This window comes from Podarcis filfolensis, assembly GCF_964270895.1.
Source record: "Podarcis filfolensis genome assembly, chromosome: 9".
Taxonomy (NCBI): Eukaryota; Metazoa; Chordata; class Lepidosauria; order Squamata; family Lacertidae; genus Podarcis; species Podarcis filfolensis.
Window position 1 is genome coordinate 51,031,683 of NC_139610.1, and position 18,929 is coordinate 51,050,611.

Here is an 18,929-nt window from a genome sequence, read left to right on the forward strand (position 1 = left end):
AGATGAGGCTTGTCAACCTGTGAAAGTAGCCTCTCAAAAAGAAGGAAAACTCGTCGTCAACCTCCTCTGCCTTGTGAGATATCCAGAGTGGAGTCTCTAAGACAGTTGAATGGTGCCTTGTTTACTTCCTTGAGCAACTCTGGCAGCCAAGCTGGTGTTTTCCTTTGGAAAGCCTGAGAGGAGGGTCTTGTCATCTGGGCAGCCCAGGACTTCCATACACATTGCCCAGGTTTCTGCCCCTGAGAGGTCACTTTGGTGCTGCTAATGCAGCAGTTTGACTTCACCCCTGGAGGCGCACTCCATTGTCTCTCAAGACAGACAGAGACCAACAAAACAGTTGTAGTTGTAATTTGTGCTATTGCTTATGGAACTATAAGCTGAAAACCAGTACACATTTTTTTAAAGGAAGGCGTTTTATTCTATGCTTTAAAAAAAACCCAGTTTGTGTTCCAAACCAGACAAAGATTATTAGAAATGGCTGCTTAATACTTTTCACACCTCTTTATTAAGTAGGCATGTGGCATTTCACACTGTTTCCTTGAAGTGATTCTGTCACATTTCAGGTCAAAACATCCATTCCATTGCAGGTATATGAGAGCTGTGACTTGGAAGTTGTGCCCTGGTTGTGCTTCTGACATGCTCAATCAGTAGCTCTCCAAAATATTGCACTCTTTGTAGTTTTAGTAAACTTTGGTTTCTTGCATGGGATATCTGAGGTTTGACAATTCAGTGGTCACAGTGCTGTTTAGCCAATATTACCTAAGCACATACGTAGTGCAACCTATTAGGAAAAAAAAGATGTGAATCGTTTCAACAAAGGCTGCAATCGTAATTTTTATATGTCTACTCCATTCTGTTGCTATTTAGCATTGGTAACAATACAGTAGGAATTTTATTACATTCAATCAGTTGTACAGTTATTGTACTTTTAAGACCTATTCTTAAAAGGCAAATTGTGAGGTGCAAGATTATAAAACTGGACTGTTCAAATCCATAGAAGAGCAAGCAGAAAGGGATGGGCAGTCCACTGACCACCCAAACGCCTGTCTCAGATTAGGAGACTCTCCTGAATGGGATAGGCAGGTACTCATGCTCAGTTTTCATCTGTTCCCCATCAAATCACTTCACATCATAGGCCCAGCCTGTTCAGGATAGCTTGAGGAGCTGCCAGGAAAAAGAGTGAATGCAAAAGGAAAGCTTCACCCAGCACTGCAATTCAGGACCCAAGCTGGCACCTTTAATGCTTGAGGCTGTGTATAAAAAACACAGAGAGGAACATCATAATATTAATAGCCCAAACAAGCTGTAGCCATTAAGACTCATCCAATCCTCAAAGCAATTCCCCCAAATGTGATCAAGGCAAAATACTAACAGCCTAGAAATCCACATGTAAGATTTTTAAGGTTTCTGTTTTATATATATAAAACAAGCTTGTCCTACATTAATGTTTCATCTCTCCTTTGCTTCCTGCATGCCTGTGGCAATCCATAACTGTCAAGCTCCTACTGAGAGGCACACTGAAGTCACTTTAAGAGAAGCAAACTCAGCTGCCTGTGGATTCCCAGCTTAACCTTCCCAACTCTTGGCAAGATGCAGCCACTATAGTACATGCAAACGGCAGCCAACTTCAGATCTCAGTGGGATCCCTCTCCTTTTCTTGGCAGACTTACCTCCCTGGATGGCATCTTGCACGGCAAAATTAGAAATCAATGATGTTTTGGCTCAGCCTTAGATATTAATAGTAACAGTCGCAGCCAGCACCATCTGTTGTCATGTGACTGCAGTGAGGCAGTGTAGTTGTGCAGTTGTTATGAGATATGCCATTTGACAGGTGGGCATAGCATGTTTCTCCTCAAGATCACTCCGTCGTCATTAGTAATCTGGCCCTGCATCGCAAGTGTTATTTTCTTGGGTAGTTATTGCACCCCAGAGAACAAAACAAGCAATGTGTTTGCATAGGATCCCTTAGGTGCAAAATATTGCAAATGAGTTAGTTTTATACTACTAGTCATGGGTTGAGATATCATTGCACTAAACAGCTGCAAATATTTTGTGTGTTATCCACACACAAAAATCACGCACAAGCAGATGCACTGTTTCATAGTGTTTCTGCTTCAGGAACCATAAAAGAGTGTGTATTAAGTTAAGACTCCCTGAGAAAGACCCTGATGTTGGGAAAGATGGAGGGCACAAGGAGAAGGGGACGACAGAGGACGAGATGGTTGGATAGTGTTCTCGAAGCTACCAGCATGAGTTTGACCAAACTGTGGGAGGCAGTGGAAGACAGGAGTGCCTGGCGTACTCTGGTCCATGGGGTCACAAAGAGTCGGACATGACTAAATGACTAAACAACAACAATATTAAGTTAAATGTGTTGTATCATGTTTGTAGCTTTTGGAAATACAGTACGTTGGAGTGTGCAATCCTTTCCCTGCTGCTCTGTTGTCTTGAGGATGTTTCCGATACCTTCTAGCAGGGGTCAGAAACCTGGAGCCCTACAGATGATGCTAGACTACAGCTTCCCTCATCCCTGAGTCTTGCCTATGATAGCGGAGGCTGATGGTCATTGGAATCCAACAATATTTGGAGGGCTATGGGTTCCACATCCCTGCTATGACATTTCCACATTGCCTGGCAGAAACAGGCACCAGTTATTCTCTCTCTCTCGTGTGCCAAATTATAAGGACTATGCAACATTTATGGGATTTTGGAAGGAGGTGGGTACCTGATACTCTTATTCCATAGTGTCAATATTCTTCCCAGTGTTACAGCACAGGAAGGTAAGCATTTGAGATATGTATGACCCCCAGCAAAGTCTAGAGAAATAAGGTATTTCAGTTCAAAGGAATAAGGAAAGGCAGATATTGCAGCCAGGAAAATAAGAGAGGTGACTATATAAAACACCACCTGCAGAATCAGAGTCAGAAATGCCAGATTTTAGCAAACATAGAGTGAGCAGGTATGAAAAGGTCATGCACTGTAATTTATCACACAGAGAAAATATCCCACCCAAAGTCTGAACTCTTTGAGCCATGAAGTGCAACCCTTGTAAAATGGTAGCATTGTAGAAAACAGATGCTGTGAATAAAAGGGAAGAAACAGACGAGAGCACTGTATTAACACAACAATAGAACTGCAACGTTGTCCAGTTAATTCATCTCTGAGACTTATTAAAATTAAAGACATTTTACAATCTCTATTGCCCGTTGACTTCCAATTAATTTGGTAACTTTATTAAAGCAGTAAAGTCATATAGCAGAGTATCTTACAGGGTTTATTCAAGCTTCAAATGGGTAACATTTGCTGCCTGTGAACCAGGTAATTACTGCATAATTAATTTTTTCATACTTTTTAATGTGAGATGTCTCTCAAATATAATTTAATTTTATATATTAATAGTCACCCAGCTCTTCTAATTGCAAGGAGAGAAAGGTGAATTACAACTAACCATACTTCCATAATATTCTCTCAGAAAGGCAACGTTCACATGAACAAAACAGATCCCCATTGTTCACACATACATTAATACACAACAGTACGAGAGCTGCTGATTCCTTGTCAAGCCAATCATCTTCAGGAATGCCATTTTGTGATAGTATATCTCAGTTCCATTGCATTTTCATATCTAGAGATACCTCATAGCTAGCGCACAAGGAAGAGCCACCTTAGTTTGACATCCACCTAAAGAAAGAATTATGGCAGAATAATATAAAGCAAAGGGATGCTGGTGGCACTGTGGGTTAAACCACAGAGCCTAGGACTTACCAATCAGAAGGTTGGTGGCTTGAATCCCCGCGACGGGGTGAGCTCCCATTGCTCGGTCCCAGCTCCTGCTAACCTAGCAGTTCGAAAGCACGTCAAAGTGCAAGTAGATAAATAGGTACCGCTCCAGCGGGAAGGTAAACGGTGTTTCCATGTGCTGCTCTGGTTCGCCAGAAGCGGCTTAGTCATGCTGACCACATGACCTGGAAGCTGTACACCGGCTCCCTCAGCCAATAAAGCAAGATGAGCGCCGCAACCCCAGAGTCGGTCACGACTGGACCTAATGGTCAGGGGTCCCCTTTATCTTTTTTAAATATAAAGCAATCGGACAATGTTTTATTATTTTCAGCTTGTGTCATCGCTTAAGAATTAGACCCCCCCCCCCATGAATGGAGGAGGTCCTGATTTATTTTAATTAGTCCATAGCCTGCTTGCGTTTGTGTATTTGAACCTGCCTGGTGGCATTCATTGGTATTATGATTTCATTTCCTCCTTGAAACAGCCGTTTGCTTTGGACAATAGAGAATGATAGTCTGGCAAACGCTAGAAAGCCTTCAGAGCCGAAGTCACTCTCCACATATCAAATCTTGCTTACACGGTAAGACCAGCAATAAAAGGACATCAAAGGAGTGAAAAAATCAATTCTGTAATTGGATAAAAGTAGTCTTCTAAGCAGACTGGAGTAGGATTGTATTGTTCAGCTTTCCAGGTATGTATTTGGTGTGCAATGGAAACATTTAGTCATTCACTAACCAGTTATACCCATGTCTTGTATTTAAAATGTCTTAGGACTGAGTCAAGCATGGCTTTGCATCATTTGGTATCTCTTAATTATATTTAAAAATATTAATGTTTATCTTATCATCAAGTAACAAACAGCTAAAGCTATTGCCTGTGTTTGAAGTGCAGTGATATGAAAGCTCTGTTTCGTTTGATCTGTAAGGCATGTTTTACACATGAATGTATCAAATAATGTGCATACATAGGAACACACCCTAAGATCTAGTGCAGACCAAATGGTGGTCCTCACATAAATGCACCAAGAGTTCTTAGGGCTACCACTATAATGTTATGTGGTGCTCACACAGCCATTGTACTGAAAAACTGAGTGGCAGCGAGAACATAAAAATGAATAGTCTATGTTACCCCATAGGACCTCCATAGGTTCCACATCTTTTTCCTTTGCTTTATTGAAAATATTGTGGAAGAGGGTTTCTACCTTCATGACCTGTTTGTAGGCATCACAGAGACATATGGTTGTCAACTAGAGGAGATAGACTGAGTCCATCTGAAGAAGGCCAAACTGCCACTGAAATGACTTCCTACAGCTACAGAAGGTGGTTCTTACAATATTTTCATGAAAAGAATGGATAGACACTCATCAAATTGCACACATCCAATCTCTCTATTTTTCACAATGTTGTTTTGAAATGTTTCCTCACATATCCCAGGGGCATTTTGACTTTCTTGTGACAATGATGGTATGATTGATCCTGTTTGATAATATTTCTGTGGCAGTCAACCCATGAGGTCTCTCAATTATCCACTGAAATGAAGATCCAAGGATATTTTGCTGGAGAAGGTGATAAACTTGCACATTGTTAGGCAGCGTAAGTCACGCTGAACTCAGTGGCATCTCAGCAGCCTGTGTACAAGACTGAAACGAAGACTGAGAGAGATTCATTTCTTTGTATATTCTGAAATAGTACAACAGAAACAAAATCATAGACTTCATCAGCTCTTTTTAAATTGCCAAAATAGTTGGGAATCAGATGCTGTCTAATCTAGTTGCTATTCTGCATAAATATTTCAAAAACAGAATTAAAACCAGCATTATAATTTTATACTTCAAATGTGCCTAAAGATTGATAGCTGCAAAAAATGGTATTGTAAAATGTGAGCGTCTGTAAAAATGATAACTGTTAGATGCAGGCAAACAAGTGAAAATATTGATACTTTAAAAATATATAGCAGGTATCCTTGTATTCAATAATGGAGTTGAATATTGCAGTGTAATAGGAGCTGCAATAATTTGCTGTCAATGATACTTGTGTGTTAGTATTGCAGCAGGCAATATAGTAATATAGAAATGTGATGGAAGTAATAAGAAAATAATTGCTGGTAGATAGTGATAGCTTTAACATAGTTAAACACACAATGAATATTTGGGCTGCATGAGATAGGTGGGCAAAATCTATTGTGCTGTTGCAAAACATATTTAAATCCCCAGTAGATATATTTATTAATCAAAGGGCCTGCTTCTCATCCTAATGAAGATAAAATTCAACTTGACAACAGCAGCAGCAAAATGTAATCCCAAAAGATTCTATTGCTGAAAAATAATAATTCATCTTAAGCAATTGGTGTCTACTACATGCCAAAGATGAGAAGTAAACAGATATAATATAGAAACAAAAAGTAATGTTTATATAGATACAGCTTAGTCAGACATCTTCTTGACAGTGCTGTATCCTTATTTTTTTTTTCATCCACCTGATTCATTTGTGCTCTTGTTAGGTGCTCCTACTGTAACATATGGATTGAACTATAGAGTAGCATGGAGTCGATTCACCAGCTTAGAAAAACAAACCAGAACTGGAAACTGTGGTTCTTGTGCTTCCTTTCCTTGTGCAATTAATTATTATAGCTCATTTGACACACAATATTATTTGGAAATAATTCCTAATTGTTCAGTGAGAGAGATTCTTGCCCACCTTTGTATCCATTCAGTTGTTGTGTGCTTTTGTGGTGTCACGGGTAGTGGTGTCAACGGCAACCTCTGGGAATGGCATCATCATAATTTCCTCAGGCCTCACAATGGAGAGTGCACCTCAGCAGTGATGTGTCTGTGTGCTTGTTTATAATTAAATATTATTATACCAGCCTTCATATGTGGTGATACCTGGGAAGGGCACACCATAAAACTGCTGTAGGGGACCTTTTTCAGGACAAAGATTGCATCCGCCTTCAGGGAAGCCCCCAAGAGCAGCATGACAGTAGTAGGTGGGGGGCAGAGGCAGAGGGGAGGGGAGGAAACAACATGACTCTTTTCTTTGTACAGAGGGCACCATTCCAGCTGCACAAAAGCAAATCTTTCTATAAACCCCCTTTCTATCTTTCAATCCACTTAAACAAGAAGCATTATCAAAGTTCAATGAAACATTCCAACTAGGCAAAAGCACTTGAGGGTGTTTTTTTACAGCCGGTGAAGGGGATGATAAGGACAGCATCTGGTAGATCTCAACTGATTTGTGGATTGGAAGTTTCCCACCCCTTTCATAAAACTCAGGGGTTATATCCAACATTAGTTGTATTCAGAATAGACCCACTTAGTAGCATAAATCCATTTATTTCAGTGGGTCTGCTCTGAGTATGAAGTATTTTGATATCATTCCAATTATTAAAAACACCAGCACACAAAGACACAAAAAAAATCTAAGCAGAGGAAAAAGGCTAAAATACTACTTTCACATTTTTTAAACCCACCCCCCCCCAAAAAAAAAATCCTACAAGCACTTCAATGATTTCACTCCTTGGGTAAAATCAACCCACTCAAACTGATCTATCCTTGCAGATCTGGTTTCGGTGTTTGCTTTTGCACCCTCAGTCCATCATCTCTGCTTGGCAAAGCGTGTTCTCCATAACAGAGAGCACGTGTTGCGGTTGGGGGAACAGGCCACCCTGCATGACTGGGCAGATTTGAGAGAGCCCAAGCCTTTAAGTGGTTAAATTGGGTTGTTGGGGATTTGGATTGTTGCTAATTTGGAGGAGGGGTCAGAGTCCATAAATATAGGACGCCCAAACGTAGGCGTCCTCTTGGCCGGTTTGCATCGGATCAAGGAGCATTGGAGACGGTTGTATACTGCGCTAGCTTATTCCTATTCTAGTTTCGATTTTCCCTTGGCTTAAAATTTACATTAGGTTTTACCTTCCTAGTTATCCCTTGGTAATTTTCCTCCCTCCCCATCCCCCACCCCCCCTTTTTATTTTTCATTCTTCCCCTACCCTAGGTTTAATTTTTCTTTCACCCCCCCCTTTTTTGTTTTATTTGCCAAAGAAAATAAATAAATAATATTTTACAGGGGTAAGAGGCCTGGGCTCAGAGGGTGGGCTACCCCCCCCCCAGCCCTGGGGAGGCTCCGCTCCCATTCTTTTAATTTTTGAGGCCCGCTTCCTTTCCAGGCGGTCGCAGGCCGCTTGCCAGGTCCCCGGACTTACCCCGGTGGGCGTCTGGCCCAGGCCGAGGCCCGGTGTGCAGCGGCCAGCGGAGGCGGCTAGCGTCAGGCCTTGCAGGCCTCCCCATTTTCCGCTGGGCCGTTTTTTCTATTTGGGGCCTTCTTTTAGGGCCTTTCCTTTAGTTTTGTTTTAATTTAATTTTAGTTCACCCCGCGTACCTGTAGCCTTATCGGCGCGGCGCGGTGAGTCTCGGCGGGTCCCGGCGCTGCTTGGGCTGCGGCTGCGGCCGCCCCTCGAGGGGGCATTCCCCGCTGGTTTGGTGGGAGCGGGGGAAAGCGCGGTGGGAGGCATCACCTTCTCCCGGCTTCGGCAGCGCAGCGCTGTAGCGCGTGAGCGGAGGCGGCTAAAACTAAACATTTCCTGGGGGCCTATTACCTTGGCTGGCCGCTGCGAGCGTCTGCCTGGGCGGTTTTGTGAGTTGGGCTGCAAGCGTATTGCGCCCGACATTTTGTTTAGCTAAATTCAACTTCGTCATTGCTGGGGTTGTTTGCCTGCCAGCCCTCTAGTGGCCGCTCAGGGTATTGCAGCCGGCTGAGCGCTTGGGCTCCCCCCTGTGGCTTAGCTGGTTACTGCACCTCCTCCTGGTCGAGGTGAGCTGGCCGGTGACCCCTGCTGGCCAGCCTGAGGAGGTGCACCCATAATTAATTACAAAGGCTAAAAGTCAGATAGCCGGATAGATAAATAGATAGATAGATAGATAGATAGATAGATAGATAGATAGATAGTTGCTGGGAATATTGCTGCTTCTGGGAGTGCTGTTACCTTTTGCTAATTTTAGTGAATTATTTAATTGAGAAGACATTATTAATAGTTATTGTTCCTTTTACCATCTTATTAAGGTCCACCTGGAAAACAGCGGTGCTCTGGTGTCCGACGAGGTCGGGCTGGTAGTGGCTGATTCTTTACTGGTGGTTATCCAGTTCTGGCGGCACCGCTTTTGTGACATTGGGTTTAACTATTAATCTTATTCATATTTAGCAGGTATGGCTCCAAAGAAGGCTGCTGCCCGCCCCGGCCCATCTGTCACTTCAAAGCGACCTATTCGAGGCCCATCTCAGGCTCTTCGTTCACCCAGCCCTAGCCCGCCTGTGGGTCGGGTGCAATCCTTGGTGGAAAGCATGGCCGGTGATCCAGCCGCTTTGTCTCGCTTTGCGGCTGATATGGACGGTTTTCTTCAGCACTGTGCTACCCAGCCTTTCGTGTCTCCAAGGTCGCGTCGTTCAGCAGTGGTGTCCTCGCCGGTTTCACCGTCATCTAGTGAAGATGGGAGAGAAGGGTCATTCTCTGGGGGTTTGGTGGTGGATCCCCAGCTATCCCAGTCCTCCGACTTACCTGTAGTTCGGGGCCATTCGCGAAGGACAGGTCGATCCACCAGGAGGGCCTCAGGGAGAAGAGGCCCTTCGGCTTCTTCCACCCGCCGGGGTACCACTGCTCAGCCTTCAGCGGATATGGCATCGGGTTCTGGTCTCTCACGTGTTGTTTCTCCGCAGCCAGTCCCAGGTGCATCACAGCCGAGTCCTGATTCTGAGTCTTCTATCGAAGACAGTCTGCCAGTCCCTGCCAGGAAGTCTTCTGGTGGAAAGCGTCGCTACAGGAGGTCTTCACGAAAGCATGCCAAGCGGAGGAGGGGTGACACATCTTCCTCTTCTTCTGGTACGTTATCTTCTAGTTCTGATGATGAGGCAGGTAGTTCAATGGAACTTTACTGGGGTTTTGGAGAATCGGCGTCAGGGCTCCCACGGTGGGCTTGGGAACGAAGGGCCAACACTCATCGGGCAAAGTACGGGGCTGTCCAAGAGTGTAGGGATGGTGTGTTGGTACCTGACGTTAAAGTCTCCACCAATTCTGCCAGGGATATCATACCAGGTTCGCATCTGTCAACAAAACTGCGGTCCAGGATATTGAATGGCCGATACGTAGACATTTTTAAATTGGTCCCACCTTCGGAGGATCAGGAAAAAGGGAACTCTTCCAAAAAACGCCCTGGCGCCTCCATTACAGACAGGACATTCGAACACTGGCTAGATTGTTTCCAGGTCTTTGCTGGTGTGGTTGTGGCAGCTTATCCACGGAGATCTCTTCATTTGATGGTTTATCTATCCATTGTTCGCTCCGCCTTCACCAAAGCTGGTGAAAAAGCTGCGATAAAATATGATGAGAGCTTCAGGCGCCGAGCTGCCAGAATCCCCTCGGCCCGTTGGGATCGTAAGGATCTCGATGTGTGGACCACCCACGTTGCCCCACTCATCGAAAAAAAGGTGCTGGACCAACCGAAGTCGAGGACTCCAGCTTTTAGGTCTAGCCGTCGTCTGCTTTGCTGGGATTTTAATAAGGGCTCCTGTCAGCGTCAGGGGTGCAAGTACGCCCATATGTGTGAAAAGTGCAATGGTTTGCATGCCGCTTCCTCTTGTTTTGGGGGTCGGCGGCCCTTTCGTGGGGGTAGAGGGGGTTCTCAGCAAACCTCCAAGCCAGCCCCCCTCCCTTCAACCTCTGGAACAGGAAAATAGTGTATTGACCTCCTTGGCTCATACTCCCATTCGTTTGCCGGCCCTGAAAATTTGGTTGCAGTTGTACCCTAATAGGGATGCTGCAGGTTATTTGAGTGATGGTTTTTCTGTTGGTTTTCGGATTCCGGTAGCCATGCCTCCCGTGGCACGGAATCCTTCTAACCAAAAATCAGTTCGCGAGCTACCTGAGGTCGCCCGCAAGAAAATTGCAAAGGAGGTGGCTATGCATCGTATGGCTGGTCCTTTTGGCGCCCCCCCTTTTCATAATTTGCATGTATCCCCATTGGGTATCGTGCCGAAAAAAGCCCCAGGTGAATTCCGCTTAATTCATAATTTGTCACATCCTAGGGGTACCTCAGTCAACGATGTTATTCCTCCGGAACTCTGCTCCGTAAAGTATGCCTCTCTTGATCAGGCGATCAAGATGATTCGGAAGTTCGGCCATGCGGCTGTATTGGCAAAATGCGATATTGAATCGGCATTTCGCCTTTTGCCAATTCACCCGGAGGATTTTTGGCTGCTAGGTTTTCAGTTTGAGGGCAGTTATTACTTTGACAAAGCCATGCCTATGGGCTGTTCAATAGCCTGTGCCGCTTTTGAATCGTTTAGCACGTTTTTGGAGTGGGCCCTCAAAGTTAAAACTGGACTGGGCGGAGTCACACATTATTTGGATGATTTTTTATTGGCCTCCGCTTGCGATACCGGCGATTGCTTGGTGTTGCTGCAAGCCTTTGCTGACCTTATGCAGGAACTGGGGGTTCCGCTCGCTGCAGAAAAGACAGAGGGTCCTTCGACCCGGCTTACTTATCTGGGTATCCTCTTGGATACGGTTTCTCAAACTTCTAGCTTGCCAAGTGACAAGCTAGTAGCCTTGAAGAAGGTCATAGAGGAATTGCTCCCTCTGAAGAAGGTGTCCCTTAGGCAACTCCAGTCGCTTTTGGGTCATCTGAATTTCGCGTGCAGGGTGGTGGCTCCTGGGCGCCCCTTCTGTTCACGCCTGGCCCGACTCACTGCGGGATTGAGGGCCCCGCATCATCGAGTGCGCCTCTCTAGTGAGGTGAGGGCCGATCTTCGCATCTGGTTGGAATTCCTGGAGGAATTCAATGGGGTGTCGTTGTGGCAAGACACCTTGAACTTGCATAATGACTTCCAGGTACAATCGGATGCAGCAGGTTCCCTAGGCTTTGGCCTTTACTGGAAAGGCCGATGGTGTGCCAAGCGTTGGCCGCCTGCGTGGCGGGGAGGAGAGATTACGCGGGACCTAACTTTTCTCGAGTTTTTTCCCATTGCAGTGGCAGTGCATTTGTGGGTCGAGGAGTTCAGGAACCGCCGTGTCTGCTTCTGGACCGATAACCAGGCGGTGGTAACCGTACTGGCCAAGCTGTCATCACGCTCTCCCAGGGTGTCAGCCCTCTTGCGGGCCTTTGTGTTGCATTGTTTACGTTGTAATATAGTGTTTTCGGCACGTTTTATTCCTGGGGTGTCTAACGAAATTGCTGATGCTCTGTCCCGTTTTCAGATGGAGCGGTTCAGACTCCTGGTTCCAGAGGCACGGATACGTCCGGAATATTTCCCGGATCATCTCTGGAACCTTGGCAGCAATTAGTTTTGCAGGGAGTAGCGGCATCTGTTTCCCCTTCTACCCTCAGATCGTACACTAAAGCTTGGTCGGATTTTTTGGCATTTATGCGTCAGTCGGCCAGTGAAATAAAAAGGGTCCCGCCCACCTCCTCGCAGGTGTTAAGATATTTGGCACACTTATTTCAATTGGGGCGTGCAGCTAAGACAATTAGGATACAAGCAGCTGCTATAGCATTTTTCTGTAAAACGTTTTTTGATAAGGATCCTTGCGCGAAGTTTATTGTACGCAAGGCCCTTGTAGGTTGGGATAGACTTTGTCCTTCCCGGCCAACAACACGGCGCCCCATCTCATTTGACTTGTTGAGCGGGATGCGCAAAAAATTGCGGGAGGTGTGCTGGTCGGGGTATGAGGCTCGCCTTTTTTCGGCCGCCTTTTCTATCGCTTTCTTTGGAGCTTTGAGAGTGGGCGAGCTTGTGTTGGAGGATCACAGGGATGGTCGTTCTAGGGGCCTTTTGCTCCAGGACTTACAGTTATCCCCTGTGGAACTGAGAATCACAATCAGGAATTCAAAGACGGATCAGAGGGGTAAGGGAGCCCTCATTCGTCTCCCTGCCACGGGGGTAGCAGGCCCTTGCCCTGTAAAGGATGTTAGCAAGTACCTGGCGGTCCGCACCCCAGGGGATGGTCCTCTGCTCAGGCATGAGAATGGATTGCCCTTAACAAGACAGCAGTTTGCAAAAGTGATGCGTAAGGCGATTCTGGCTTGTGGCGGCACGGCCTATGGTTTTGCCCCTCATTCCTTTAGGATTGGGGCTGCCACGGTGGCGGCTCACTGGGGCTTGTCAGCCGCCAGAATAAAGGATTTGGGTCGTTGGAAATCAAATGCGTTTAGAGGTTATGTTCGCTGACATGTTGGTTTCTTACATTATTTTGCTTTGTTATCTCAGGTCTAGCAGATGTCCGCATTTGGATGGTGGGGCACAGCATTATCCATTGGGCTGGCATCGCTGCACGACAGTCCGGATTGGGTCCAGGTCTCGGCCTTCCTCCACATGTGCAATTGTCTTGGCTATCCAGACGGGGTATGCGCTGGTCAGAATTCTTGCCGCGAATCCGGAGACAGTTGCTTCTGGAAGGGCCGCCCACGGCTATTGTGGTGCAGCTGGGTGAGAACGACCTGGTTTCCATGGACTGTTTTTCACTGCGGGCTGCAATTTTGGGGGACCTGGAGACGCTGCGGGCAGTGGTGCCGACAGCAAAAATTTTTTGGTCAAAGCTTTTACAGCGACGCGTTTGGATGGGCAGTCGTTGCCCAGCCGCCACTGAAAGGGCCAGGAAACGCATCAATTCTGCTGTGTGTAAAAAGATTTTTGAGCTGGGTGGAGATGTGATTTCCCACCCTGAGATTCTTTTTCAGGCTGCATCCTTTTTCAGAGCTGATGGCGTGCATCTTTCTGCCTCAGGGAATGAGGCTTGGCTGGGTGCAGTGGTGGCCAAGCTGAGGGCTTGGTTGGGTCTGTGAGTGGTTTGGCGGTGAGCCGAAGGCTCTATGGCGGTTAGGCATTGGTTAAATTGGTTCTTGGAGGGGTAAGTGCCTACCCCTCCAAATGGTGCGGAAAGGGAATTCCGTTAAAGGAATCCAGGGGCTTGCCATTCTTGGCGTCCTTGTCCCCGGAGTCGGACTTGGGCCGTGCAAGCCCCAAAGGAACATGAGGGTGAGAAGTGAGGGACTGAGGCCCAGCTTCATTTTCTCACCCAATACTTGTTTCCCACGCTAGCTTCCGTTGGTGTCCGGAAGGCCAGCTCTGTCCCTGAGGGCAAGGACAGATAGTCATAACCAATGCCTAAGCAACCACTCACATTTTTTGTATTTTGAATAAAGTTGTGGCCAAAATTTATGCCAAAAACCTTAAACAAAAATTGATGTGTGAAGTGTGAATTTTTTGGGGGGTGGCATTGTGGGACTCAACACGCAAAGCGTGTTCTCCATAACAGAGAGCACGTGTTGCGGTTGGGGGAACAGGCCACCCTGCATGACTGGGCAGATTTGAGAGAGCCCAAGCCTTTAAGTGGTTAAATTGGGTTGTTGGGGATTTGGATTGTTGCTAATTTGGAGGAGGGGTCAGAGTCCATAAATATAGGACGCCCAAACGTAGGCGTCCTCTTGGCCGGTTTGCATCGGATCACCCGCCCTCCCTCCCTTTAATTAGGGGGGTTTTTTGATCGCTTGACCTTGCTATGCCTGTCATGGGGTCGTCTGCCTTGGAGCAGGGGCCTGGTAGGAATTTTGCCATCTGGCTGATTGGCTGGTGCCATTTGGTTTTTGCCTACTGCGTAGCAAATCGTCACAACTTGTAAGGTTGGCGGTTAGGCATTGGTTAAATTGGTTCTTGGAGGGGTAAGTGCCTACCCCTCCAAATGGTGCGGAAAGGGAATTCCGTTAAAGGAATCCAGGGGCTTGCCATTCTTGGCGTCCTTGTCCCCGGAGTCGGACTTGGGCCGTGCAAGCCCCAAAGGAACATGAGGGTGAGAAGTGAGGGACTGAGGCCCAGCTTCATTTTCTCACCCAATACTTGTTTCCCACGCTGGCTTCCGTTGGTGTCCGGAAGGCCAGCTCTGTCCCTGAGGGCAAGGACAGATAGTCATAACCAATGCCTAAGCAACCACTCACATTTTTTGTATTTTGAATAAAGTTGTGGCCAAAATTTATGCCAAAAACCTTAAACAAAAATTGATGTGTGAAGTGTGAATTTTTTGGGGGGTGGCATTGTGGGACTCAACACGCAATGCTTAGCCATTGTCCTGAAATGCTGGTTTCACCTCTGTTGTTAGAATTTACCTGGATGCTGAGGATCTCCGCTCCTTCTCTCTTTAATAAAACTAATCATAAAAGGTCATCCTCAATAGAAATGCTTTCAAGACACATTTAAAAAGTCAAAGAGAGGGGGTTTACTGGATCCCCCCCCCCCTTGGAAGTAGTTCCACAAGCCATGCAACACTGCACAAAATGTCGTGTTATGGTGCTCACCAAATGGGTCTGATCTAAAGTAGGATTGGGTATGATTGTATATCTTTTTGAAATAGATAAGTTCATGTGGATGATGTGGGTCTTTAGGTGCTGCATGCTTAACTAGTTTGATTTTTACACATGTGCATTGCCCGTGCATGTACAATTTGTATGTACATAGACTTAGTTCACAAGTGAACTAAGAAGGGCAGGATCTCTTGGCATGATCCCAATCTCCCTTCCCCCATGTACACATGTCCAGTTACCACACGTTATCTTATAAGCGCAAACGTATCTCTTAACCTCAAGAATTAGCTTCAAATGATTAGCCTAGTCTTAAAATGTCATATTTTATTGTTAGTTCAACCAACAATTGAACTAAATTAGATCACTAGGTTATGTTAACAATTGTTCAAGGCATATTTCACAAGGCAGCTAATTATTCCAAGATAAATTCTCAGGGGTAGGGACTATTGTATAAATAAAAAATATTGCATGTGCCTTGTGTTAATACAGTCATTGCCAATCAGACCTCTGGAGAGTAAGTGCAGTGTTTATGCTGTTGCAATTGGGATAGCATTTTACAATTAACCTCTATAAGTAGAATATGATTATCTAGCATTATCTTGTGTCATGTTTACAGGTTTGCACTATACTCGAAAGAAGCAAACTGTCTATGCAAAGAGAGAAAAAGAGGTTGCTTTCGCACCTGCCCATCTTCTTTGTAATTGGAATCTTTTGTTCACTCACTGTTTGTGGAGCATCCAGACAGCATCATTATTAGTCTATTACACCTGTTTTCTGTATAGTCTTTCTGTCTATCCCTCCCACTGTCCAATTTGGACTGTCTTGGTGGGTGACAGTAATAAAGAGCAATTGCTTTAAAGAATTAAAAATTCTACAGTTCACACATGTAGAAGAATAAAGCTGTGGCCCATAGTTCAATCCATTTACCATTTCATATTTTGTTTCTAAGGGCTTGTGGCGATAACACAGGGTCCCCAGATGTTTAACGGTCTATTGATCCCTGTGCCACCACTGTGCTCGCTTTCCCACTGCCTCCAACCCGTTACTCTCAGGTAGACACTGAGTCCAGACAGTTGTTAAAATTGAACCAAATGAACAAGTTTATTTTATAAGTATTAACAAGTTTATGGTTTCTCAGATAATATTCTTGTCAGTTTCTTAACTTTAGTTTCTTTACTGGCCTATACCTTCCTAATACCTTCTGACTGATTATCTCAACTGTTTGACTGACTCCTCTTAACAGATTCTCTCACTCTCTCAAATCAGACTAGCCCAACCCATAGACTGATCCTCTCCGTCTCTTCTCTAACTCCAGACTAACTTCTCAACGCCCCTAACTCTAACTCTAAATCCTCCCCTTGGGTTCCCATTGGTTAGTTATTTTATAATTAGTTAACCCTTTCCTTATGAACCCAGTATGATGTCACATACCTAGGAAGGCAAACACCACAGGGCTGTAGAGGCCATTGTCACTTTTTTTAAAAAATGAAACAATATGAAAACATGCCCACCAGACATGTAAAAATGTACCTATGATATTTCTCCACGTTGCCCCCAACATTGAGAAGCAACTTTCTTCAGAATTAATATAACAATAAACTTCAAGCTCTTTACATTTTGCACCTGACAATGTTGTGCCAAGCCAAATGTTTTGTAAAAGTTTGTTTTTAATGAAATCAAAGGTTTTTTTGTGTTTTTATTTCCATGAGCATATGTTATTTTGGTGTTACAAGGCAGCCCAATGCAGCTTGTCTCAACTCCCAGAATAGAGAGAGGTTCTTCAAAGCCAGTTAGCAAGTTGTTCCCAAAGGCAACTTCAAATCTTCCTATTTTAGAGAGGGTACATGTCAATTCTTCATTAAGATTTTCATTTTCATTATATTAATATAACCTAAAGAGGAATTCCCCCTGCCCAAAATGTGATAATCAATTTGGATCTCATATTCAGATGGAAGGTTTGTGTTAACTTTGCTTTTGCCACTTCACATGCAAATTGTAACCTTAAGACAGGGAACACGGCAAAAAGAAACAATTAAATAGTACTGGTGTTTAAAGAAATGGAGGTTGGGGAGTAGGGGAGACATCTTCTTACTGGCTTTGGAAATAACTTCCTAAGCAGGACTGTTAGTAGCAGTAGTACTTTTTTTTAAATAGCTACTACTATTATTAGTGATAGTGATAATGATATTTATTATGTTAACTTTGCTCTCCTGCCTAGCTACAGTGACATTTCTTTCAAAATTCAACTATTTTTTAGGGAAACATTTAACAGCCTGTTTAATAGACGCTATATAGAGAGCCAGTGTGGTGTAGTGGTTAAGAGCGGTAGTATCGTAATCTGGGGAACTGGGTTCGTGTCTCCGCTCCTCCACATGCAGCTGCTGGGTGACCTTGGGCCAGTCACACTTCTTTGAAGTCTCTCAGCCCCACTTACCTCACAGAGTGTTTGTTGTGGGGGAGGAAGGGAAAGGAGAATGTTAGCCGCTTTGAAACTCCTTAAAGGGAGTGAAAGGCGGGATATCAAATCCAAACTCTTCTTCTTATATTACACACATTGTCACACATCTGGGTGATGTATGTTTTATCAGTATAATGAGAATATGATTCCTTCATAGGTCTTTTCTAAGAAGTGAGGAGGAGATGACAGGGCATTCTTGGACTCTGATAAGAAGGATTTCTGGGTGCATACATATGTATAAGTGGTTCGGTGTGGCAACACACCATTAGAGTATGCCACTCTGAAACAAAGATACTTCTATTACATTTATGTGATAAATATCAGCCTGGCTGGCTCAAACTATCAAAGGATTTGATTAAGGGATTGATTTGAATACAAACAGCATAATTGACCCTGGAGAAAAGATGAACTGATATGGACAACAAAGCTTTGTGAATAGGCTTGTAAGATTAGGAGGTATCTTGGGAAATGTCAGCCGTCATGATCTATTCTGTACTCATATCTTGGCTGGAACAAGGAATTTCTTTTTATTATGCCTTTGATGAAGCGTTTTCTGACCAGGAAACTTAACCAACAATTTTTATGTGTCTCTCACACACATTGTCACTCCCCTGAAGATACAAGCACATTTGTTTAGCTATGTTAAAAATGTAATTAGCCTGTGGAGGCGCCAATACATACATGGATCTTTGCGCAAAATGCGGACTTCCCTTGCAATTCAGTTTTATGAACAGTGTGCAAGTTGAAGTGTCTTGGAGTTCCAAAACACAGCAAATATTTTAAGGAATGGGTTTTCCATCATCATGAAGAATAGAGATGATATTCTGGGAACAATATGAGGCACTCAGTAACAGTTTAATGTTAAAACCGTAAGAGGAGCCTTGCTCAATGACGCCGAAGGCCTATTTCCTGCTAAAGGGCAGGAAACTACAAAAAGGAAGCAGCTGATGGTATCAGTTGTCTCCATACTAATGCACAGAAGATAGGAAACAAGCAAAATGAATTTGAGGTCTTAATACAGGATAACAAATATGGTCTAACACTGAATTAGTGAAGCTTAGTGGGATGAGACTCATCGATGGAATGTAGAAATTGAGGCGTATAAGCTGTTCAAAAGAAATAGACCAGTTGTTCCCAATTAGGGGTCCAGAATATCATGATGTTTATCTGCTAATATACCACAATGTTGAAAACCAGATATACCTAAAATCCTTTGCTTATTAGGGGCTACCCCACATTTTCTTTAAAAAAAAATGCTTTGCAGAAGTAACTCCCATAGGGTTATCAAAATTTTCAAAAGTAGGGGGTCCGTGGATTGGCTTTTAATAAATAGGGGGTCTTCAGTAATTA

At 44.5% G+C, this 18,929-nt stretch overlaps 2 long non-coding RNA genes across 2 annotated transcripts; one reads left to right on the forward strand and one right to left on the reverse strand.

The window, feature by feature from the left end:
- Positions 1-5,143: 5,143 nt before the first annotated feature.
- Positions 5,144-6,509, reverse strand: LOC310742657. Its single transcript, XR_014538639.1, has 2 exons — positions 6,477-6,509; positions 5,144-5,459 (listed from the first exon to the last, which is right to left on the reverse strand). It is a non-coding gene; the product is annotated as an uncharacterized lncRNA (long non-coding RNA).
- A 140-nt stretch (positions 6,510-6,649) lies between these two features.
- On the forward strand, positions 6,650-17,869 carry LOC310742548. Its single transcript, XR_014538539.1, has 2 exons — positions 6,650-6,761; positions 17,737-17,869. It is a non-coding gene; the product is annotated as an uncharacterized lncRNA (long non-coding RNA).
- Positions 17,870-18,929: the final 1,060 nt, after the last annotated feature.